General features: G+C 41.6%; 1 protein-coding gene and 1 long non-coding RNA gene across 3 annotated transcripts in view; one reads left to right on the top strand and one right to left on the bottom strand.

Moving 5' to 3' along the window:
- SNTB1 (syntrophin beta 1) overlaps nucleotides 1-25,651 on the top strand; it is a 239,037-nt gene that overhangs the window by 13,620 nt on the left and 199,766 nt on the right. The gene's annotated exons all lie outside the window — the stretch shown is intronic.
- LOC144283247 (uncharacterized) overlaps nucleotides 1-25,651 on the bottom strand; it is an 83,673-nt gene that overhangs the window by 3,241 nt on the left and 54,781 nt on the right. Inside the window, exon 4 of one of the 2 annotated variants that reach the window (XR_013351670.1) lies at nucleotides 7,788-7,975. The exons of the other annotated variant lie outside the window; for it this stretch is intronic. This is a non-coding gene — a long non-coding RNA (uncharacterized LOC144283247). The remainder of the gene's footprint in view (nucleotides 1-7,787; nucleotides 7,976-25,651) is intronic. 2 annotated transcript variants of the gene reach the window in all.

Here is a 25,651-nt window from a genome sequence, read left to right as displayed (position 1 = left end):
ATCAGTGAAAATATCTTTAATCTGTTCTCTCACTGGACTGATACTTTGGGTGAGATAAGTCTGAATGAGCATTTTCCCCCAGCATTTTCGGAGTTTCTGTGCGAAGTCTTTCTGCGATGAGATGTTTCATTCTCTTTCTTTTACACGTGGCCTGTTTTTCTTTCTGGTAATTTAAAATTTTTCTTTTTATCACTGATATTCTGAGCTATATATAGTGATTGGCTTTGGTATGGGATTTTTGTTAATCATTTTTCTAAGCCCTTGATGGGCACAGATAGGCTAAAGCTATGGTTTCCAAACTGTGTGCCACGGGGCCATACGGTGCCCCAGTGAACTTACAAAGGGGCCATGGAATATTTTCAAATTTCAAGGAAAGCAGGAACATCTTTTGGGCACTTGGCAAACTATTAACTGGAGTTTCACTATTAGATTGCTACATTCCACCATGATGTAATATCTTTGCAAAACTGTGTTTTATTTTTGGTTTTTTTTTTTTTTGGTTTTTTTTTTTTGCAGTTGCTATGATTTCAAAGCAAACAAACAAAAACAAGTACCACACAAAACAAAAAGCAATATGGAATAGGAAATGAGGGTGGCGATATCTAATATGATTGATCCCAAGTTTTGAGAAGTTGTATAATGCCCAACAGGTGCTAAATTTTTAGGATATGAAGATGTACTTATTGTTTGGATTCAATTACTTAAAACACTGAATTGGAAGGTATCTCTTTGGGTCTAGGAGTGTCATAAAAAAAAGTAACTGAGACATTAAGAGTGCCATTTAATGAGTAGACTAGGATCTGTAGTCTGAAGACTCTTAAACTCCAGTTCTGGAACATTTTCTTCTTTTATTTGACAATTCCTCTCCTTCCTTTTCTTTGCTTCTGTGCATAGAAATTCTTCTGGTTGGATGCTGGACCTCTGCATTGATACTGAACTGAAAAATAAGCTGACTTTTGTTCTGTCTTGTTGGTTTTTCTCCAGTTGTCCTTCTCTGTTTATTTTTTGTTCTTTTTCATGGAGAATTACTAGATTTTTATCTGCAGCTCTTGTATTGATTTCTTTTTTTTTACATTTCATCTGTCATATCACTAAGTTCCAAGAACATTTTCTTATTCTCATTGTTCATTGTTTTAATAGCATCCTCTTGTTTTGTGGATGCAACATCTTTGCTGATCTCTCTGAGTGTATTAATAGTTTTTTGAGATTTTTTTCCCACCAGTATTGACTCGGATGTCTCCAAGTTCCTTTCTCTCTGCTTCACTTTTCAGTGTGTTGTGCATATCTAATAGTTTCATCTATTTTGAGATTTGTTCCATTTTTGTATTCCCCTAGAGGCAGAACCTGAGATGCAGATCTCAGGGGTAAGACATTTATTTGGGATGTAAGCCTAGGAAGCACTGATGGTAGAGTGGGGACATAAGATAGTAAAGGGAATGAGCCCGTCAAGGGCCCACCATGGGCCACTCAGTCACTCTGGCACTTGGCTTATTTCCACCCGAGGCATAAAGAAGCAAATAAAACTTACTCACCAACTCTTCGCTCATCTTTTGTTAAGGGCTACTACTGGGGGCATTAACTTCTCTGGTAGTGCTGTTTGGCATCCCTGTGAGGTCAAGAATACTCACTTGCCAAAAAAGATGCCGCTGGGCAGAGAACAGGCATTCCCTGTAAGCAGCCTTCTCTGCCTGTAGACCCAACTGCAGAGGAGACATGTGCTAACATGCTCCTGCAAAACCACGTTGCCTAATTTTTTTTTCAAGATTTTATTTGTTTATTCCTGAGAGAGATAGAGACATAGGCAGAGGGAGGAGCAGGCTCCATGCAGGGAACCTGGTGTGGGACTCGATCCTGGGACTCCAGGATCATGACCTGAGCGGAAGGCAGATGCTTAACCTCTGAGCCACCCAGGCGTCCCCCACATTGCCTAATTTAAACGTGTTTAGAGGAAATAATCCAAGTGGAAGATGGGCTGCACTCAGATCCAGACACATTTCCGTCCCAAAACTGTTCATAAAGGCTGGTTCAGGCATGATCAAGATGGAATATACTGTCCTCGGAAAGGTTTGCAAAGCAACATTCTGGCTACCTATGTCTGATTTTTAATTTCTTTAAATGTGTGGTTCATAGAGAGTCTTGCAGATCCAGTTAGTTGATTGCAGTTTCTGCAGGAAGATTATGCACAAGTTAGATTAATTGAGCCGAAAGGGAGTATTGTGTTTCTCAACCTCAGTCCTATTGACATTTTTAGATAAGGAGTGGGCAGGACCAAAGTGGACAAACTAGGTATGTGACCTTGACAGAAGACTTACCTGCCTAGAACTCAGTTTCCTTGTAGCAAACAGGGAGATGACAATAGTACTTTTTTCCTTGTAGGACTGATGTGGGAATTAAACGAGTTAATATAGAATTCAATATAGTATCTAGCACAAAGAGTTCAAAGTGTGTTGGCTATTTTTTAAAAAGATTTTATTTATTTATTCATGACAGACACACAGAGAAAGAGAGAGGCAGAGACACAGGCAGAGGGAGAAGCAGGCTCCATGCAGGGAGCCTGACATGAGACTCGACCCCGGGTCTCCAGGATCACCCTGGGCTGAAGGCAGCGCTAAACCGCTGGGCCACCCGGGCTGCCCAGCGTTGGCTATTTTTATGCACTATTTGTCTATCTGTCTTTCCGTAATAGACTGTGATTCTAAGAGAAGGGGTCAGGTCTTTTCCATCTTAGAATTTTAGAGAATTAAAGAGAATTGACCCATTGGCAGTTGCTGTTGGTCATTGGCCATGGCCCTAACATGACACAATTTGGCCAAAACGTAAGAAACAAACAGCTTTGGTTGGTGAGACTTATTGACTGTAAATATAACATTCATAGCATTGGGTCGACAGCTGCTAGAGAATGTCTTTAGGCCCCATTTCTATCCCCAGTTGAAAGAGGGCCTAGGTTAACTAAGCCAGGTGATCCTTCCTTTTAAAATGTGGAAAATAGAATTTTGCAGTGGATTTACTAGTTTTCAAATATTTGAAAAGCTTTAAAATTTTTATATGGATACATCTTATTTTGAGTTATATAACTCATGTCTTAGGATCATTATTTCTCATTTTTCCAGAGACTGTACTCTCCATAAATTTGCCTCAATAGTCATGAAATGACAGGAGACCAGGTTACTAGTATGGTAGTTTTATCGCTCTGTAGCTATCAGGGAAAAATAATTAATATACCTTTTTAACTGCTCCAAGAACTCACGTTGTGTATTTTTTGAAAAGGCCCATAAAGCCTGGAAGAATTATCCGAGACAACAAGCTTTTTACAGAAGGAATCTCAGACACTGATGTGTAAAATTCCATTCTCAGCTAGTTTATTTATTTATTTTTTTGGTTATGTTCATAATTGCCTCTTTGTGTGCCTCTAATGTAAAACACGCAGGCAAAATATACCTTGGGAAAACCAGAAGTTTCCCTTGCCATAGTTGTAGGGACAGAATGTACATAAGAAAACGCATACAGCACTTTTGCCAGAGGAGTGTTACAGATAGTGAATGCTATGCATATAATGAGGGAGGGATTGTGAACGTCGGGAACAGTTTTGCAGAGCCAGGGCAGGGCCTGAACCAGGCTGGAGGAAGTCGTTCTTGTCTACCACTGCCTACTTCCAGGCTGTGTGAAGATGGCATCCTTGCCAGGTGGATTGGCCTCCCTCTGTCCACTTGCCAGCCTCCCCTGGCATGGCATAGACTCCTGTGGCAGGACTCAGGCCCTGGGCACCTCTCACTTCACACACCCTGCCTGTCAGCCTCCATAAACAGACTTGTTTTGCTGGGTGTTGGCTTCCCCTCTGGTCTTTCTGATGCTTTTACAGATTTACCATCGTTACAGGTTCAATGTGTCCCTTCCACATTCATACGCTGAAGTGCATAGCCCTGGTACCTCAGCATGTGGCATCTGCAAACAGGGTCATAGCAGACATGGTTGATTAAGATGAGGGGTCGGGGGTCCCCCAGCTAATATAACTTCTGTCCTTATAAAGAAGTTGAGATTTGGACACAGACCCCACACACAGAGAATCCCATGTGAACATGAAGGCAAAGATTGGGGTGATGGATTTATAAGCCAAGAAATGCTAAAGGTTGCCAGGAAACCCCCAGAAGCTGGAAGAGGCCTGGAACAGACTCACCCTCACAGAAGGGACCGACCCTGCCAACACTTCGACTACCGACTCTTGGCCTTCGGGACCGTGAGAGAATGCTTCCGTGGGTTGAGCCACTGAGTTGGTGGCACTTGGCTCTAGCAGCCCTAGCAAAACAATTTCACCTCCTATGGGAGGCGTTGGAATACATCTCATAAAAATTTGGCAGGGAGTTTAGGGAATGGGCAAATAGTAATTGAGATCTAGCACGATTTTTCTTTTTTGTCAAGTGTCTAATGAGACCATCTGTCTTTGCAAAGTGTTCAAATAAATTTCTCTAGTGTGTTAGTCAAAATTGACAGGGCTAGGCATTGGCAAAGGTTGTTACTAGTGGTGGTGGTACATAGGGCACTGCTAAATTGTGCTCTCATGTGTGCTAGCCTTGCCATAGTACTGTTACTTGGGAGCAATTTTTCTTTTTGTGTGAGGCAAAACTTGATATCCAGGCTCCTGAAATCATTCATCTAATTCCCAAAATCTTCACATGCAGGGTTACTGGATAAAATAGGGTTATTTGATACAAATAATTTTTCTGAGTATAAATATGTCCAAATATTGCATGGGGCATACCCTGCTAAAAAAATATTTTTTTGGGGGGTGGTGGTGCCTGGGGAGCTCAGTTGGTTAAGCATCTGCCTTTGACTTGGATCATGATCTCAGGTTCCTGGGATTAAACCCCATGTCGGGCTTCCTGCTTAGCGGGGACCCTGCTTCTCCTTCTCCCTCTGTCTCTGCCCCCCACTCACACTATTTCTCTCTCTCAAATAAACAAACAAATAAATAAATAATGTTAAAAAAATATTTGTTGGGGCATCTGGATTGCTCAGTCGGTTAAGTGTTTGCTTTCAGGTCAAGTCATAATCTCAGGGTTCTGGGATTGAGCCCCATGTCGGGCTCCTTGCTCGTAATGAGTCTGCTTCTCCTTCTTCCTCTGCTTCTTCCCTACTTATGCTCTCTCCCGCACACTCTATTTCAAATAAAGAAGTAAAAATCTTAAAACATGTATTTGTTGTTTATCTACAGGTCAAATTTACATGGGCATCCTATGTTTTTATAGCTAGAGCTGACAGCCTGATTTACATGGCTTTCAAAATTGTGACCTTACAGACAGCCAGGGACAAAACCATGAGTCAGTAGAGAGAGACTAATTGGGAGATGGATCATTGAAAATGGTTTTGTGACCATGAAAGTAAACCAAGAAGCTGCTCAGAAGGCATGGCCATGGCCCTTCTCAGGCCCTTCTGAAAACAAGAGAGCAGCAGAATGAGCTTGTGATTCCTTCTCCAAAGACTGTGCCTCCTCCCCGTTTTAGAGGGACCAGAGTTTGAAGCAGCAGATAAGAAATGGTCACAAGGGGCAAGGAATTAAATGACCATAATTCCAGGATCAGCACTGACTGAATTACTAATAAAAACTAATATTACCATCATGACCTGAAGTAGTTAGCATCTGAGAATTGAAGAATTGGCATCTTGATATTATAGCTACAAAACTAATTGTTAATAACAGCTAATTGTTATTAGGTGTTATAACAACCCCTTTATATTTTTACCCTGCTTTCTTTCTGGCACCTCAAAGTACAGATTTTTATATGCTCCTGTATACACATATGCTGTACTGTATGTTGTTGATGGGTTTCTTATCCTTCTCCCCTGTTCACAGCTGTATTCCCAATGCTTAGAGGATTACATGGAGCTTAGTGGGCACTCAGTAAATACTAGTTGAATGGATGAACCAATCAATAGCTTTCTTTAGCCTAAGACTCTACAGAGGACCTCCAGTTAGTTTGAAAGACTCTACAGAGGACCTCCAGTTAGTTTGGATGAACCAATCAATAGCTTTCTTTAGCCTAAGACTCTACAGAGGACCTCCAGTTAGTTTGAAAGAGGGTTCTCCCTCTTTCTATGGGAGGCCTGAGAAATTTCTTCTGTTGTGAATTAACTTGGGCGGGTGGGGCCTGAGAGCCGTGGTAAGAGAAGTTTAGACAGCAAGATCCTCATTCCAGCATTCTGTTGGAAGTTAGTGAGTTGTATCAGGCTTCAGGACATCTTGTGGTCTAAAGGATCTCTTGAGGTCTCTCCAGCTTCTTGCTAACTGGTGGTGATGTAGCCAGTCTTCATATTGAATCCACCAGCTGCTTGCTCATTCTTCCAGTTTGATTCACGAAGGGAAAAGGAGATAGATGGGAAGAAGATTTCATTTCCTAGATCTTACCCTATTATTGTCACAACTAAACCCAGTTGTGGGATTTTTTTCTTTCCACACCTTAAAAAAATTTTTTTTAAATCATGCTTGACCTGTATGAAAAATGACTTGAAGATGGGGCACCTCGGTGGCTCAGCGGTTTAGCGCCTGCCTTTGACCCAGGGCCTGATCCTGGAGACCCAGGATCGAGTCCCACGTCAGGCTCCCTGCATGGAGCCTGCTTCTCCCTCTGCCTGTGTCTCTGCATCTCTCTCTGTGTCTTTCATGAATAAATAAATAAAATCTTTTTTAAAAAAGTTGAAGCATATATTTATCATTGAGAAAGATACTGTGAGGTAGTCAGTTACAAAAGTTCTTTGAGGGGCACCTAGGTGACACAGTTAAGCGTCTGCCTTCACCTCAGGTCATGATCTTGGGGTCCTAGGATCCAGCCCCACATTGGGCTCCCTGCTTAGTGGGGAGTCTGCTTCTCCCTTTCCCTCTCCCCTCTCCCTGCTGGTGCTCTCTCCCTCTCTCTCTTCCTCAATAAATAAATAAACTCTTTAAAAAAAAATGTTTTCTCAGGTGCTTCAGTTCACAAGTATACGAAGATGACAAAACAAATCCAGTTTTTTTGGGGGGGAGGAGTTTGTTGTTCTTTGGTAGCAGCATTAAAATTCAGATTAAATCTTTGATTGTTAATGTGTTCTAGAGTCTTGTAAATGGGATTTTTAAAAATCACCTTAGGAAAATAGGTATTTGACTAGTTAAAACAATGTAGAGTTTGAAGTTATCTAGCTGATTTGCACAACTTGTGCCCTCACTGCCAAAATCTTTATAATTCTGGTTGTCAGAAGCCTAGGACTTTGGGGGGTGGGCACGGAGTGGTGAGGGGGTAGGAAGAAGTTTTTGAACTGAAGTTGGGTTGGTCCCTCGAATGAAACACTTGATAGATGGTGTGCTGATAGATTACATTTGGGGACAGCATTTCTTCACAGGAAGCCTGTGTCCTCTCTCTCAGACCCCAGCCTGCCTTATCTTTTTAGCAGCATGATTAGCAGTGGTTGCTGCAATTGCTATGGAAAAATCCACTGGGAGGTTATCATATTTAATGTTTCAGAAAACTTCCTTTTGAAGGCGATAACAGTATTTCTTAATCATTGTGCCGTTGGGCAAGCACAGGTGTGTTGCATACCGTTAAATCACTCTATCCTTAGGACATAATGTTGTTCTTTGAAAGTATTTGGCTCTCCTTCTACCTTTTTCCTCCAACTCCCTCTTTATGCCAAAGAAAGCACATTTCCCAGACTTACTCTCCACACCCAGCAAGGTATTCTTTCAGAAATCCTGAGTGATTTTTTTTTTTAACTCATTCTACCCCAGTTGCATCTCCAAGCTCACGATGCATGTTGCTTACTCAGTTTCGGTCTGTGCATATTGACTGCGGATCTCCTGTGTTCCGAGTGTTCTAGCAAATTCCAGAGATAGAAGCTTAGTAACGGAGCACCTTCGCTCAGGGTGTTTATGATCCAAGGGAGGAGGAGCCCTACAGAGTCCATGTTCTTTCCTTCCATTGGAGTTTGCTTTGCACTGAATCCGGGAGAACTATGGTGAAAGAGATAGTAATAAAAAAGGTGGGTTGGAATTGTATTTTGGTCAGTTTTGGTTACGTTCAAGGTATGAGTCTTAAAAGGCAAGTGATGGAAAAGCAGAGGACTTCTTTCCATGAACCAGTTCAAAGACATTTTGTAATGCCAGCTACTTTGTCATTGTAACCGTGACATGAACCCAAATCTTTGGTCGGCTTTCTGAACCTGCTACACTTTCAGCCCCAGCCTTTTTTTTTTTTTTAACTTTCCGGGTAAACTCTATGCTTCAGCTAAATTCTTCTACTTCTTACCTCCTGCCACACTGTGCAATAGAGGACCTGCCTCAGTATTTGGCTAGCCCCAGGCAATGAGTAGGTATTGAAGGATGAATGGATGAATATGAATGTATGTATTTCCTCTGCCCTGCTGTTTTTTAACATCATTTTGCATTTTATGCGAAGAGTATTGCAATTCCAAATTCCCTACAGAGAAGGACTCTGATTGGTGTGACCTAAGTCAGGTGTGTCTCTCCTTTGTCTAGATAGCTGTGTCCAGGAAAGCAGGCCACATGACCAGCTGCTCGCTCAGCAGGGATTCTAAGCACATTCCCTGGGAAGGGTGTCATGAGTATGACTTTCCACACCTCTGAATAGCTTAAGGGGCAGAGTTCATTGAAAGATTGTAGAGGATCAAGTATGTGGAAGGGGCAGGAGGGAATGTGGAGTTTGCTGATTTTTCTTCTTTGCCCTTGAAGGTGGACAGAAGTCAAAGGAGTGGCGTAGAACTGGAAAGAGTTACAAACGAATACAAAGGAAGTGGTATTTTCAAGGGAAAGCCAGGCTTTCATCAGGGCAAGTAGAAGGAGGAGGAGGAAGTGTTTGAAAAAAGATTAAAGATAAGGAGAAAGAGTTTTTTTCATGACAGAGCATAATTCATTTTGTTTTATGCTTTAATTATAGGTATTGACATAATTTTTCTCCTGATCTCATTGTGATACATAGGGCACTTACTGAATATGCAAGACTGAGTCTAATGTGTAATATTACTTTTATTTTAAACAATGCATTCCAATTCTAAACAGTAATACTACAAATTTGAGGAAAGAGACCTACTTGGAGGTTAGGATTTGTGAATAATTGTTGAGTGACTCAGTGAAAAGTGAGTGAATGAATGAATGAAGTAGCAGAAACCAGCCAAGGGTGAGAAGTAGGTGTATTTGGGAAATTATCAGCTTTATATAATTTACTCTCATGGGAAATATTTGCTATTCTCCATTAGTTTGCTGCCAGCACTTGTTTTCAAAATTAACCCAGAATAGTTGTCCCAAGTTAGATACAATTGCAAAAGCTCTTTAGGTTAATAAACTATTGCTTATTTTAGGAGAACTATTGATTAGACAGACCTAATAATAAGAAGAAATTTTTCCCCTTTTAAGTGTCTTGTGATGTGCCCTTGCTGTCAAGACCTGTAGAACATTTGACTAGAAATCCAAAGGAAGCTTCTTGTCCTTGTTTTTCTTTCTGAGTAAAAAGCAGAAGGTAAATATCACGGTCAAATGAAAAAGTAAATTGGATTTTAAATTTTTATGTGTGTTTCCCCGGCTTAAGGGGCTGAGACTTCATTCAGCTGCACGGTTATAATTGACAGGCCCCCCTAAAATGTGATGTAGCCACTTGAGGGTTGACTCTTTTAATGTAGTTATTAGGTGAATGCTTTTACATTGTTGGATGTTGGACTTTGTTGTAGAACAGCTGTTGTTTATAACATTTTGTGTGTGTAAATGCATACATGTTTATTTATAATTTAAATCATTATTGCTTCCTTTGGTCCCAAAGCATCCTAGAGTACTTATTCACTTAGAGGCAATAATATTATGGTTAGCAATCTCCATTTTACTTAGTGGAGGGTTCAAAACTAGGTAATATAAAATGAATTTCTGGCTAGTAAATCTTGTTTTCCAATTGATTTTAACTTTTAATGGGATATGCACCCAGAAAAAAAAAATCTTCTGTAAACTCTATAAATGTCTGGGGGAAAACTTCAAGGATTTGGTCATCTCTTAGTGTTATGGGTTAAATTATGTCGCCTCCCCCACCAATTAATGTTGAAGTCCTAACCTTCCCTGCTCCCCATACCTCAAAAGGCAACCTTATTTGGAAACTGAAATGTTGGAGATGTAATTAGTTAGGAGAGGCCATACTGGAGTAAGGTGAGCCCATAATCCAGTATCACTTAATAAAATTCTTGTAAGAAGGGAAATATGGACAGGCAGCCATTCATAGAAAGGAAACCATATGAAGGGATGTAGGGAGAAGTTGGTTATCTCATAGCCATTGAGAAAGTCCCAGAACACAGTCCCCAAAGGAAACCAACCCTTCTGGCACCTTGATTTTGGACTTCTGGTCTCCAGAATTGGGAGACCATAAATTTCTGTTGCTTAAGCCACCCAGTTTGTGATATTTTGTTAGAGCAGCAGCAGCTGATTGATATACTTGGCCACTTAGAGGTGGTCATACGGGGGTGTCACTGTACCTCCTTCTGTGACTTTTAGGAAACCAATTCGATATCCTAGCCAATGGTACTTTCCTTCTTCTCCGTAGCATTTATTTATTTATGAAAGATTTTATTTATTTATTTGAGAGCAATAACTAGAGAGAGCATGAGTGAGGGGGTGGGGAGGGGGGAGCAGCAAAGAGAGAAGGAGAAGCAGACTCCCTGCTCAGATAGAGCCCAGGGGCTCTATTTCAGGACCCTTGGATCATGACCTGAGCCGAAGGCAGATGCTTAACCAACTGAACCACCCAGGTGCTCATTCTCTGTAACATATGTGATGTCAAATAAGGCTGAGATGTGATAGAATAATTGTCCAGGAAGGCCTATAGTATAGTCTGAAACTTCCTGAATAAGAATAAATCCACTTCTTGTTTTGTGAGATTCATTAAAAAAAAAAAAAAAAAAGGCAGTTGGATAACCCGTGGATAAAATACAGACCTAGTAGAGTGGCTTCTTACTTTGGCTATACATTTTGTGGCCTTAGGCCTTAACTTATATATCTGGTTTCTCAGTCTTTTTCTTTGTAAAAATAATCTCTTTCTGCTTTGTGGGTATATATCCAAAAATGTATATTACACAAGATGAAGTAAGTATACATGCAATAGTGATATTTAATTGCTTTTTCTCACTTTCATATTATTCAAATACAAATGCCACTGGTTAAAAAAAAAATTGCAAAGTACAGAATGTCTTAGAATGAAAAGCACAGTCTCTTGCCCCATCCATCCCCACCCTCCCCCCGCCCCTAGCTCCCAGCCCACTTCCTAGAGGAAACCACTTGTAACAGTTTCCATATTTAGTTCTTTCAGTGGTTACCACCCTAACTTTAATAATATGCTTATGCTACATTTCCTTGACATTAACTCTAGATATTATCTTTTCACTCCCTACCACTTACTTGTTTTAAAGTGAAGAATCACTGATTCAGCAGACATTCCTGATAGCCTGTAGGTCAACAGGCCTCTTTAGGGCTCTCACTCTCTAGGGACCTAATTTGAGAAAAAAGGCTTTAGCTTCACTCAAAGGGAAACCCAGGATGAGATGATCTCCACGGGGCACAACACAAGACGACAAGAGCTTGGTTTAATTACTCAAGCTCCAATTGGGCCCGAGTTATTTTTTTGCTCTTTTATATTTTTCTGTCTGCATTTGTTTATTTTAAATGAGATAAAATAAAACACAAACTGAACTCAGAATATCCTGTGTTACATTTATGAAAGGAAAAATGTCTATACTAATAGCTTGAAAAAATTAAGAGATATCTCACAGATAAAATGCTTTCTCTTCAGTCTTAAGTACTAACCAAACTGCTGTTATCAGTTGATGTTCATTGGTGGCACCAGCTTGTTTTGGTTTTGTAGCTAACCCCTTCCAGAAAATTGCAGTTGACTATCCAAAGAATAAGACAGGGAGCTGAAGAAACCATTCCTGTTTCTTGGAAACACAGCATTGCTATAACTCAGGGTTTTTTTTTGGAAATTCTGTTAAGCCAATGACTGATTCACAATTTACAAAAACTTTTTGTCATCCATAAGGACAAGGATTTTCATGTTTACTGCTTAGGGTTCCTTTGAGCCCAATCAGATTTCTAGCCCTTGATCATATTGGATAGTCTCACCAGCACTGGTGTTAATGGGGTCTTGGACTTAACTATTTACCACAGCCACAGATCAGTATTCAGGCATAGCTGGAAAAGATGTTAAAGGATGTGTCTGCAAATGGGACACACAAATTTGGTGTGGTAGTGGTGGGGAGTGGTGGTGAAAGGAATGTAGAAGGGGTTGTGTTTCAGTGCTTTTTTTGCTACTTATTAGCTCTCTTCCTGGAAACTCTCTCTTGCCTGTTGACTTCACAAGAGCAGCTTTTCCTAGTTCTGTTTTGCCACTTGCCTTTTTTCACTAAATCGTCATCCCCCATCTGCCTCTAATAGACTTTGGTAAGGTTCTGTCTGTATCTGCTGCTTGTCTACTTCTGTGGTCTCACCTGTCACTTAGCTGCACACAACTCTCAAATCCCTTTCTCTAGCTGCTACCTCTATTCTGAACTCCACAAAGGCCCACTGGACATTCTTGCATGAATGACCCAGACATTTCTCAAAAGTGGCATGCCCCCAGCCACGTTTCACTCCCCTGCTCAAATGTACCTCCTCCAATGCCTTTCAGCTGGGGAATAAACTCAAACTTCTCCTATTGATCCAAATCAGGAAACTGAGGCTCGGATGCTCTGTATCTGCCCATCTCTTAGAGCTCTGTTCATTGTCCCCTGACAGCTTGCACATCCTTACACTTCTCTCTGTGCCCACTCCCCTTGTCCTAGTTGGGTCTTAACCATCCTGTTTCTCCACTGTAGCAATGTCTTCATGGTTGTGCTATCACTCATCAGCCTCTCTGATCTTCTGTTTTCAATTTTTTTGGGCCAAAATGATTTTACTTGATAGAAGTTGTGATCATGTCATTTGCCAGCTCAGGAATCCTTACCTGGATCCCTAGTGACATCAGGGTGTAAGTGAAACTTCATAGCCTAACATCCACCACTGTTTCATCTGTCCCCACTGGGGTTCATTCAAAATAACATGTTCAGGGCCCCATGTGGAGCCTGGCGCACAGGGGAGGCCTGATGAACACATGAAAAAGGAATGATTGGATGGATGCATGAATCAGTGACTCAACAGGTATTGACCTAGCAAACATGTGTCGCATGTTGCCAAGAAATGTACTTTCCTCCTTCTAAATGAGTGAAATTCGGCAGCCCCGGTGGCACAGTGGCTTAGTGCTGCCTGCAGCCCGGGGTGTGATCCTGGGGACCTAGGATCGAGTCCCACATCGGGCTCCCTGCATGGAGCCTGCTTCTCCCTCTGCCTGTGACTCTGCCTCTCTCTCTCTCTCTCTGTGTGTGTGTGTTTCTCATGAATAAATAAATAAAATCTTTAAAAAAATGAGTGAAATTCTTTTCAGTATGTCATTTTGTGAAGTTTGTCATTACTATCTAGTCTCCGCGTCCTCCCAATTTGTGATTTGGGGGCATTTTATTTATGCCCCAGTAATAGCAGTTAAGAGATATCATGGTGATTTAAAAAAAAATTATTCTTGAAAGACAGACATGGTAGGGAGAGAGAGAGGCAGAGAGAGAGAATCCTCAAGCAGGCTCCCCATGGAGCATAGAGCCTCATATGGGGCTCATTCCCAGAACCCTGAGATTGTGATCTGAGCTAAAACCAAGGGTTGGACACCTAACCGACTGAGCCACCCAGGGGCCCCTCATGGTGATTTATGTGTGTGCTGGGTGCTCACAGAGACTGAGACCCCCCTTGTGGCAATGGAAGCTCAACCCCTAACACAAAGCCTGACACACATAGGTAATCAGTCAGTCCACATTTGAATTACCACTGCCACTAATTTCTTTCAGGGTCTCATTATATTTCTCCCGATGTCCTGTAATAGCTTCCTGAGTGTTTGCCCCGCCTCTGTGCTCTCCTCCTGAAATTGACTCTTCACAGCCCTGCTAAGATGAATTCTTTTGTCCTGGAAATGGAAACGTGTGCAGAAGTGCTAGAACCCTGGTGAAATGAAGGGTTGGGACTCCCTAATTTGGAGGTTGTTGCCTTCCTAAAAGCAACCGGCATTTTTCCCTTTTTGGGTGACTGATCATTCTAGAGCTTTTAAGCATGCCACATTGCAAGATAAATAGAATATCATTTTGCAGGGTACAGAAGATCCTTCAATAAATTTTAGCTGCTTAGCCATTTCACAGGATTTGTGCTTTGAGAGTAAATAGAGTTACTTAGGAGGCTATGTTCCAGGAAGGAGACATATTTAAGCCTAAAATGAACTTAATAACTCTGTATTTTCCCTGCTAACAGGAATCTTGGAAACCACCTGAGTTGTATCAAATAAATACAGTGATTGCAGTTTGACTAGATTATGTCCATGTGCACATAAAGTCTGGATGTGGCCGAAGCAAATGGCCATGCATTGTTAACAGAGCTGTAGTTTGCAAAACAGCTAAATAAGTTTCAGACTTGAGAAAGGACAGAGTTCAGGGAAACATCAGCCTCACCAAAGTGTTTCTGCTGCTGCTGCAAATGCCACCGTTAATTGGAATTGCTTATTACTTCGGTTACTTTCAATAGTGCTTTGGGGGATACTGTTGCCTTCATATTGTGTAAATCTGTCCCTGCCACTAGTGACTGGACAACCTAGGGCATTTTTATGGGCAGCCTATTACCTGAGACTGGGCATCTAGTTTCCTGTATCACAAGGGGACATTTCTCCTGGGATTCTACCATCTGTTCAAAACCTTAACCATTTTGGTAGGAAAAATGTGGTCCTAATAATGTTTGCCAGTCACCTGTGGCTTGCAAAATGCTTAATGCTTATTAACTCATTAATCCTCTCCATGAACTCTGTGAGGAAGGTACATGTCAAGTCGTGTTTTCTTCCTTCCAAGGGCTATGGATTTGAAGCACAGATTTGCATAGGCGGTTTAGGCACATTTATGGGAAATCTTGAGAACTGACCCTACCATTTTGAGGTATTGGAAACCAACCAATACCTTTGGCAGCTGATTCTCTCTCTTTTTTTTTTTTTTGTTCCTCCCCTGTATCTCCAAGATGATTCTCCACTTTCTAGCCACCAATGAGAAATCCTCATTGGGAAAATCTAGCAGGAGACACTGGCTGAAAAATAAAACTTTGAGAGCAATAGCTATTGTTTGGGTGGGGAATACATACCTGTAACATCAAGACCATGCTGCGTGATCTTGGGGTTTTTCCAAATCCAGCATTTTGGTTGGTCTTTGAGTGTCCTGTTTACCCGTGAGTAAGGGTTTACTTAAACATCGGTTTTCTCCTAATCCCCTCAAAAACATTTATGAATAAAACCATGGCAGGTGCTCTTTCAGGGGACCTAGTCTTTGGCTTCTGGAGAATTCTGTCCTTTCTCATTGTAAATCGAAATGATCAAAATGTATCCCAGTCGAAGATTGGTATTGGAGGCTTACAGCTAAAACTGGGGTATTATTTCTAATTAGTAGGTAAGAGTCTTATTTCTGTCCCTTAGATCTGTAGATTAAAGGTGATTTCTGAGCATCTACCCAGTCATGGGGGCTGACTATAATCAACATGCTTCTCAGATAACCATATTGTCATCTGATTATTTTCCTAATGAAGTATGCAGAGCCCAAGGACATGCAGGCTGTTTATTCATCCATGTGTGCATTTTTCATTTAGCAAGTACTTCTTTATTATCCGCCACGTGACAGCGACGTGCTAAGCTCCTGGTGGTACTGAAATGACCAGATTTATGAGAGAGGAGCAGGTGGGACATTTCACCGTAGGCCTCCCGATTCGTAAAAGGTCTCAAATGGAGACTTTTGACATTGTTCCCAAACGAAGTTTTATTGTGGTTGTAAATAAGAGTCATTTGCAAAATATAAGCATGCGAGAATATACGTCTCTTAATTCCATGGCATATTGGGAATTTCAGAAGTGGAAGTGACCTGGGTCTCTTATCACCCTTGAGAGCTTTTAGAAATAGCTCAGACACCCTTCCTGCATCTTTAGGAGAGATCAGGGATCCTTCCTCACCAGAGAGGAAGGGAGGTAGTTATGCCAGGATAAAAGAGCATCTCCTGGGAGCAGCCATGAAATATAAATGTAGGACGGCTGGAGGCCCAGAGACAGCCTCTGGTTGATAGCCTGAAGAGATGCAGGGTGTCCTAACGTCCTACTGGCAGTTTATGGCAAAATGAGTCTAGAATGAAGGTTTCCTGATCCAAGATGCTCTGCTCATTCCTCCATAGAAGGGGATGTCAACAGATACCGTGCCTCACCTTGCTGTGCAGGCGTCTTCATCACTCCCTGGGATGTAGGCAGACTTTAGTTTCTTAATTTCTTCTCTTTCTTTCCTGCCTTCCATCCTTCCTTCTCCCTCTTATTCTCTCTGTCTCTGTCTCTTTTAATGGAGTCCATTCTGGTTTCCACTCACAGCTGGGGTCACCTTGCTGCACTACTCCATTGTTTCCCCGCCAACAATTTTGGTTTTAGCCAACACCAAAAGCAGAAAGTTTGGTTTCAACCAAAATGAGATTTATGTTGCATGCTGTGATCTCTACTCTCCTGCCCAAGGCCAGAGCTGGACTTCACTGCAACAGGGAACTGGAGGCCGGTCTGTTCTCTCCGGAGCTGGGGTCACCAGGATGCGGTTAGCCTGTCGCCAAATGAATATCGCTTGCACCAAAACCTGACACTGTTTTTTGCTCAGTGAATCCAACTACGTGAGAAGGAGTGGGAAGAAGGAACCCCACACAAACAAGCAACCCCATCCCTATCCTGGGCAAAATACACAGGAGACAAAGTAGGCCTCAGTGACTATTAACCTGCCTTGTCCTTTTCTCATTAACTCTTTTTCTCACTAACTCCTTTTCTTTGGGTTTTAGACACATACAATATGACAAAAGTTTAGCTTTATGAGTCTTATCAAGTCTTCCCTGGAGTTTGGTAATTATCTTTGCGCTGCCTCATGGGTAGCACCATTTGATGTGCCAATGGCTTTTCAAGCTCAACATGCCGAGATGGAAAGCACCACTTTCCTCCAGAAAACTGCTCTTCCTCCTGAGTTTCTGTAATCTGCCACCGGGTTCCCAAGCTGGAAACTTTGGATTCATCCTACGCTCCTTTCTCTCACCGTGTTCTGTCAACGTAAACCACCTAAATGTCTGCAAATCCAATTACTGCCTCGTATCCACTCCCTACGCCACACAGCTGCCAGGGAGATCTGTCTAAAATGCAAATCTGGGGGTGCCTGGGTGACTCAGTGGGTGAGCGTCTGCCTTTGGCTCAGGTCATGACCCTGGGGTCCTGGGATCGAGCCCCACATTGGACTCCTTGTCAGTGGGGACCCTTCTCCCTTTCTCCACCTCCCCCTGCTTGTGCTTGCTCTCTCCTTCTCTCTCTTGCTTTCTGTGTCAAATCAATAAATAAAATATTTCATAAAATGGGATCCCTGGGTGGCTCAGCGGTTTAGCGCCTGCTTTCAGCCCAGGGTGCGATTCTGGAGTCCCGGGATCGAGTCCCACGTTGGGCTCCTGGTATGGAGCCTGCTTCTCCCTCTGCCTGTGTCTCTGCCTCTCTCTCTCTCTATGTCTATCATGAATAAATAAAATCTTTTTAAAAATATTTCATAAAATAAAATACAAATCTGATTGTGCCTTTCTCCTTCTTAAAAAGTTCTGAGGATTCCTCAAATGCTGAGAATCACATCCATACCCATAAGCCTGGGATAGCCAAATGGTCCTGCACACCCAGACTCAGCTTACCAAGGTGCCATGTTATAATGCTCCCCCACCCCCACCCCTCTGTAGCCACACTGAATGTCTGCCCAGGCTTTCGTAGGGCATGCTTGTAAATGCCTCTGTGTCTTTGCCACTATCAGTCATGCCACCTGGAATATTCTTATAGAACCGGTCACATCCTGCTCTTCCAGTTTCAACTCAACTCTCTTTGCTTTTATCAAGTCTTCCAAGACCTCCCAGCCAGTTGGTGGCCTTATCTTTTTACCCAGACTGTGGTTTACTAGAAAGAATATGGACTTTGGGCAGCCCTGGTGGCTCAGTGGTTTAGTGCTGCCTTCAGCCTGGGGCATGATCCTGGAGACCCGGGATTGAGTCCCACGTCCTGGAGCCTGCTTCTCCCTCTGCCTGTGTCTCTGCCTGTGTGTGTGTGTGTGTGTGTCTCATGAATAAATAAATAAAATTAAAAAAAAAAGAAGAATATGAGCTTTGGAGTTAGACCAAACCGATCTTGAGAACCTGCACCACCCTGAAGCTCAGTTGTCTCCTCCATAACATAGACACTGTGCCAGTGTCATAGAGCCATTGATAGGAGTAAACAAAATAGCACTGTGTCCAATTATTGTTTCCTTCCCGCAGCAAACTGTACAGAGATATAGCATAGTAGTTAAAAGAATATGGTTTCAAATCCAGAACATGTTTTAAAGCCCAGCCACCACTCCCCTCCCCCTTACTAATGTCAGTGACCTTGAACGATTACATTAGCTTGAGCAAATGACTCATTTCTATGTCTTCATCTGGATGGTCATGGTCCCTACTTTGTAGGGTGTTTGGGACTATTAAATGGGGTCACTGGAAAGTTACCATGTTCGGCAGGCAGTAATCCCATAGTGGATGTTGGATGTAATCATTTGTTCTGCACTTGCCATACTGGTTATGATGATTTCTTTGTGTGGTTCTTTCCCTATTAACTTGAGGATTCCTGAGGGGCCAGACCATGTCTGTCTTATCCTTGTATCCTCAACTACTACCAAGAGACATGGAATAAGCATTCGGAAGTTGTTTCTTCAAATGGATAAAGCCAGAGCATTTCATCTGAAGTTTTGGTTCTGTCCTGTGGTGAACAATGCAGTCTGGGCTTCTTGTAGACCACAGGTGCATTCTCATATCCCCGCTAAACACCCTCTAAGACTCATTCAACATAGGCTCCTCTAAGAAGCTTTCCTCTGCATTACCCCAGGTCCATTCAGATCTCTCTTTAGATCGCAGTCCTTTTGCTTTGTTAGTTTTTAGAGAAAGCATTATTTTGCAAGTGTCTTCTCTAGGATTATGGATTCATAAGTGGTGAGGACTGCCTTCTTCCTTGGGCTATGAGTGATGTAGTACCACCAACTGTGGCACACTTGTGGGTGCTTTAAATGAAAGGTGTTATTTGTCAGGCTGCCTCTGTGACAGCATCTTTTTTCCCATCCCCTTCTTTTCTTCTCTTCCCATTCCCTCCAGGGACCCCTCCAGCCTTGAATGAATGTCATTTGCTGCAGTAAACTAGAGAACTTCTGTTCCAGCTCTGGACCCCAGAGTCCATCAATTTAAGGCCTGTTTTCTCCTCTGTCCTGTATGTGGCAGGTACACACAAATTTGGGCGTTCCCTACCCTTCTCATTTCAGTTTAGTTGATGCCAATGGTATGGGATACAGGGAAATATTTATCTGCCTCCTTAGTTATAATATATATATATATATTTTTTTTAAGTGTGTCCCTAACCTCATACCTGAGGCAGTCTAGAGTGTTCTTAACAGGACAAATATAGGACAGAGATAAAACACGTATTGTAACATTGTGACCCAATAGAATTCTGAGAGTGGCATATTTTGGAAGATCTCTGGTGGTAGGGCAAAATTCTGTTATAAAGATACTTAGAGAACTTGATTAAAGCTCTATGTTTGGGGTTAAATTTCAAAGAAAAGAGGGCATGGTTTTATTTTGTTCTAAGCATGCTTTTCCATTGCTTTCAAGTCAGACCCTTGAGCTGAAAATGAGTCTTGACTGGGGAGAAGGCAGAAACCAATAAAAGTCTTCTCCAGTCCAAACCAACTGACTGCTAGAAAAAAAAAGTAAACATTTACATAATCTAAATTATATTCACTTCTTAGCAAAGAAATGTAAGTACTTGTGATTTAATGGAATAAAAATTATTTATATATTTTCCCCTAAGTCCTTTTCTTTATACTCGTATGGACACAAATTTTTCAGGTGCTTTTTCCTGAAGAACAATTGTTTCTCTACTCTTCAGATGGCAGAAATAATAGAGACTAAAAGAGGACACCACCCAGGGTTTCCATAAATTTAAGTTCCATAAATTCTGATCTTCTTTTATCTTACTCTCTGGATTCTGAGTTTCTAATTTTTGACTGGGTCTCTGGACCTTTCTCGTTTCCCAAAACCTTGTTCACCTCCCTCTGGGACAGAGCAATTTCCTTTCCTGGGGATGTGGGGCTGCTTGGCTCCCTTCTCTCCCAGCCACAAATTCAGTGTTACCGTCAATGTCAGATCCCCCCCAGAATCACTTCTCTCAGCTTTCCATTGAGTGAGCAGTCTAGAGATAGAGCATCTACCGTGACTCTTCCCTCTAGAATTCCAAGACCACAACTCCTCTAATCATTGGCTGTCTTTCCCATTCCCAAGCCATATTAAAACACGGGTAAAGATTAGTACCGGAAATACACTGCTTAAGACAATAAGCCTGGTCCACTTAGACTAAATGATTCCATAGTTAAGAGTGTGTATTTTAAGAGGTACATCTTGCACACAAGATTTATATGCTTCTGTTTCACATTGAAGGCTAAATTGTTTTAAGATCTAGTGCTTTTCAGTAAGCACTTGAAATCAGGCCAAGAATGCCCAGTTCTTAGGCACAGCTCATATCATGAAGGCAGAGATGGATGTAGGGAATGAGGTAAGGAAAGTTAAGGGAAAGACCACTTTTGGCAAAACGAATGGTGCTTGTTTTTCTTGTTTCTTTGTGTCAGTCCCTCCATGAGGATCAGTATTTGCTGAGAAGAAAAGCCACCTGGCCTTGTGGGGTGAACGGGAGAGAGCATCCCAAGAGTGATTATTGTAGAGTTAAGCGTTGACATAGTTAAAGACTGGGAGGAAGAAAGGATTGCATGTCAGGATAGAAAAGACACCTAGGGTACATAGACATGCTTCCCACAAAATGCAGTGGCTGATCATCACCAACTGCTCCCTGATTAGCAAGAACAAGCACTTTCAGGAAAGAGAGAGAGAGCACTGGGTTAGGGGTGCCTGCCTGTCTGTGTTCTAGGTCCTGCCCAACAGCAGATTTGCTATGTGAGTTTGGGTAAATCCCAAAATAATAATAACCTCACATATTAGGACTATAATGAGCATTCTGGTGGGCGTTTTTTGTGTGCTGGTTATTTGTTGTTGTACAACAAACCGTCCAGAGCTGCCTCGCAGGTAGACAGACTCCTTACATGGCTGCTGGGATCCCCCAGAGTGGGCGTTCCAAGAGGTGGGAGCTGCCAGTCTCTTAGGTCTGGACCCAGAAACTGGTACATTGTGTCATTTCATGCTGCGAGCTGCCATGCGTCCATAGCTCCCAGCTCCAGGGTACCAGCATGTGGCCAAGGGGCTAGTGATTGGTGCTGTTCCACTCACACTGGACCAGCCCGAGAACTGCATATCCCACAGGAAGGAGACTGTAGTGCAAACATGTGGAGGTGAGGTGGGTAGCCTCAGTCCCAGGATAGCTGTGGCTGGCTTTGCTGCTGTTCTGTGGAGAGTTGCACACACAGAAACAACTGCTTTTCTTTCCAGCACAGCACTTAGATCATCAAAATGATTGTCTGGCTCTTGGGAAGATCAGCAAAGCAATTGAATGTAGTTGCGGTGAAATAATCCAGGCCCCAGAAAGATCCTGCTGCTTGACTGGGCTGTGACCCCCTTCACTCGAGTGATTCCCGCAGGACTCTTGGGAATAGGGATGTAGCATTCCTCCTTTCATCCTTCGGAGTCTTCATTTACAGCCTACCAGTTATGAGACAGGTTCGTGTTGGAAAGTACAGAAAGGTGAATGGCGGTTCCTAGGGTGTTAATAATCTGGCCACTGTGGTCAGGAAACAACAAAGCCTGCTAAAAGCCTAGGGATAGATGAGACTTTTAGGGAGGCATCTTGTAAGGGCTCCATGTGTTTTATCACACCGAAGGCTCAGAAAGACCCTCTGAGGAACTATTATCCTCATTTCACCGAAGCCAAGGCACAGAGACGCTATGTGATTTGCCCAAGGTCACACAGTAATAAGTGTCAGAGCTCAGGTCTGAACCAAAATAGTCTAACTCTGGAGCCTGTTCTAAGGAACTCTACCAGTAGATCTGCCTAGTGCCTTTTTTGTCTGTGATTATTAGCATTTTCAGGGACTAAAGAGCGTATAAGCAAAGCAGGTAATACATCTAAACAGGAAGCTCTTTGTATTGTTGAGATACATACACCTGGTGTGTGTATGAACACTATATACATTGTGTACAGTTATAAAGTACATTGGGATGGGAAACTTCCCACCCACTACAGGGATCCCCAGAGAATCATCATTTGGCTTTGCTTGAACTTTAAGGTCAGGCGAATAAAAATACTAATGGCCAGCATTAAGAACTGATGCTAATAATTGCTGTAACTATGGAAACAAGCTGGATACAAAGGACAAAAACAGTTTTTGAAAAAGAATTAAGCGCACACACATACACATACACGAGTGTACGCTCACGAGGTAATGAGTAGGTTTGGGAACCCAAATAAATTAATTAAGGCTGGATAATGGAGTAGGGTGGGGCAGAAAGAAATATAAGCACTGCATTTCTGGTAATCTATAAAATATGGTCTAAGGCTTTTTTGTTATTTGTTTTGATTAGAGAAATGAGACTTGTGTGTGTGTGTGTGTGTGTGTGTGTGTGTGAAAAAAATCTCTGTGATAACCATCCTTATAATTGAAAATAGGATGCTTGCCTTCTAAATGGATATAGCATAAAAAGCATAGCTTATATAGGAAGAAAAAGAAATAGTGGAAAACACCAGGAAACAAAAGAACACTAACAATAAACCCCAAAGTGTCTACATTATGGTAAATACATAGGTTTACATTTTTCTCTTAACACATAAAATATTTCAAAGTGGATTAAAAAGCAATAGGCAGTAATTTGCATTTATGGCTAATTGAATAAAATTTGTCTAGTCCATTATTGCATTGTACACTGTTCTATTATATCTTCTTCAATTACCTTGAAGACAGATGTTATTCACTTTGGTATTGCCCATGGATAGTTGGTATATGGTTGGTACTAAAATACATGTGAACTGATTTAATAATAAAAAAGATAATAAGTGGATAACAATGAGAAAAATAGCATGGGATCAAAAAGTGTTGTATACAGTGGTTTCACGTTGATAAATGGTGCAATCAGTGGTGAAGATATAATAGATTCAAAACTTTATATGCCAAAGAGCATCGCTATAAAATATATGCAGCAAGAACTGTTAGGAATACAGAGATAAATGGGTGGTAAGAGGCTGAGCTTTGTATCAGTCGTACCTGGATTTGAATCACTGCTCTGCTGTTTACCAGGTTGGGCCAATTATTTATCTTTTCTGAACCTCATTTTCATCAGCTACAAAAATAGAAATAACCTCATTGTTGTGAGGATTGCTTAAGGGAATGTAAGTAAAACACTGGCCCATCAGAGTTAGCTTTTCCTCCCCACCAAGTCCTTTACCTTTTGAAAGAGGAGAGGAAGGAAAGGAGGAAGGGAGGGAGGGAGGAAGGAAGGAAGATAGGTAGGTGGGCAGGTAGGGAAGGAGGGAGAGAGGGAGGGAGGGAGGACATCTTCCCATTTTTATATTAGTCCATTACATTGTGTTATCCAACTTTTTGATTTTGCTAGTCTAATCGGTGAAAAAAACAGCATGGTAAGTTTGATTTACATTTCACTTACTTTAATGAGGTTGGGTATCATGTTGTAGGTTAAGAGCCTTTAAATATCTTTTCCTGTTTATATATTCTTTGCCCTTTGTTGTTGTTGTTGTTAGGTTGATTAACTCTTGTAGGTATTCTTTATAGTTTAAGGAAATTATCCTCTCATTAGTTGCAAGTATGTCTCTTGTTTGTTTTTGGACTTTGTTTAGTGGTACTTCGTTTTTTTCCATAATTTAAAAATGTTTATATAGTCAAATTTACTAATCTTTTTTTTTCAAGGTCATTCAGGTTTTATGTCCTATGTGGAAAGGGCTACTTCACCTGAAGATAATTTTAAAAGGTCATTTTTCTTCTAATATTTGTATAGCTCTCTTATTTAAGTTTATATCTTGGTCCATCTGTAATTTATTCTTCTTGTTGAAGGTACATTGTTTTAAAATCCCCTGTACATTTTATGTACTGAAAACAAGTTGGACTCTTTATTAATACCATGCCGTTTGGTGTCTAAATTAAAAGTGGGGAGACCAGGCAATGAGCTCCAGATATCTGCCAGGTGGTTGGGGAAAGGAGGAATATATTGGTTCTGTTACGAAAAAGACCAGTATAACTGTGAGTTACAGGGAGGCCGAATTCAGCTCCTCCAGGAAGAAAGAACGTTTTAACAATTATAGAGTCCAACAATAGAATTCTCATCTTTGCTTGAAGTTTTCTTGATGGAGTAGTAAGCTAACCATTTTTCTGAATATTCCAGGAAGCCTGCATTCCTTTTTTCTATAGTCCTCCATCTGATTTTTCAAGAAGAGCTTTACATTTTACAATGAGCTTCATTACCAAGCAGTTCATGGGAAATAAGTACATATAGGAATGAGAGGTGTAGGACTCACAATGGTGCCTAGATATTGAAAGAAGTTTTGTGAGAATCATGTACATGCTGGAGGTAGAAGTTTCTGAAATCATTCAATGTAGTACAAAGAGACTGAGCTTCAGAGCCAGCTCTGTATGTGCCTATGTATCTCCGAGTCTCAGTGTCCTCATCTAATAAATAGGGATGTCAGTCCTACTTACCACAAGGGATTGTTGTCAGGCACTCTTGAAAGGTTAAATGCTCAATAAATATTAGCTATTTTTATGTTTATCCTGTTTAGGCAAAATTCCATTGCCTAGTTTTGTTTTGTTTTGTTTTCCAGTAAGCATTTCCTGAGTACCCATTGTATACTAAACAACGTATTGGATTCTGGGGCAAACACAAATAAGGTTAAACAAGGAACTTGTCCCCAAAGACCACAGCTTTAGGTTATACAGAGGTAGGGACAAAATGTTGATAAAATCCATTATTAGATCAGTAAAGCCCAAAACACTGTACAGTAGAATCTAAACTAGAGAAGAAATGGCACACATGGTGGAGTAACTTATGTTGGCAGCGAGCCTATAGATGAATAGCAGCTGGGTTGCAAAATCAAGTGGAGGCCTTCACCCCACCCTCCAAACCAAACAGTCCCCTTCTTTCATGCAGGTAACAAGAGATGACAGCACAGGGATCAAACCCTAATGCACAGCCTTTCATGAACCCCGTCCCTCTTTTCATCCTGATTAGAGGATAAAGGAAATGGGTTTCCTGGCTGGTTTCATCCTGGTAAATGTTTTGCCTGCTTTGCAGAACCACTATCCTAGTTAAGTGCAATTTGCTGGACCTGCAGTTGGTTGAAAACAGCAGGGTCTTTGTCAGGGAAAAGAGCTGTAGTGACTGGGAGGACATTTATAAAAATGCTGGCATGTCTCATGCTCCCTGCCAGCTGGTACCATTGGTGCACTTTTATATGTGACTCTTGAAATTCCCAATACTCAGCCCTTAAGGTACAGGACGC

The sequence above is a fragment of the Canis aureus genome, chromosome 14 (genome assembly GCF_053574225.1).
Source record: "Canis aureus isolate CA01 chromosome 14, VMU_Caureus_v.1.0, whole genome shotgun sequence".
Lineage (NCBI taxonomy): Eukaryota > Metazoa > Chordata > Mammalia > Carnivora > Canidae > Canis > Canis aureus.
The sequence above is the reverse complement of the archived record's forward strand: the minus strand, read 5'-3'. Positions and strand labels throughout refer to the sequence as shown.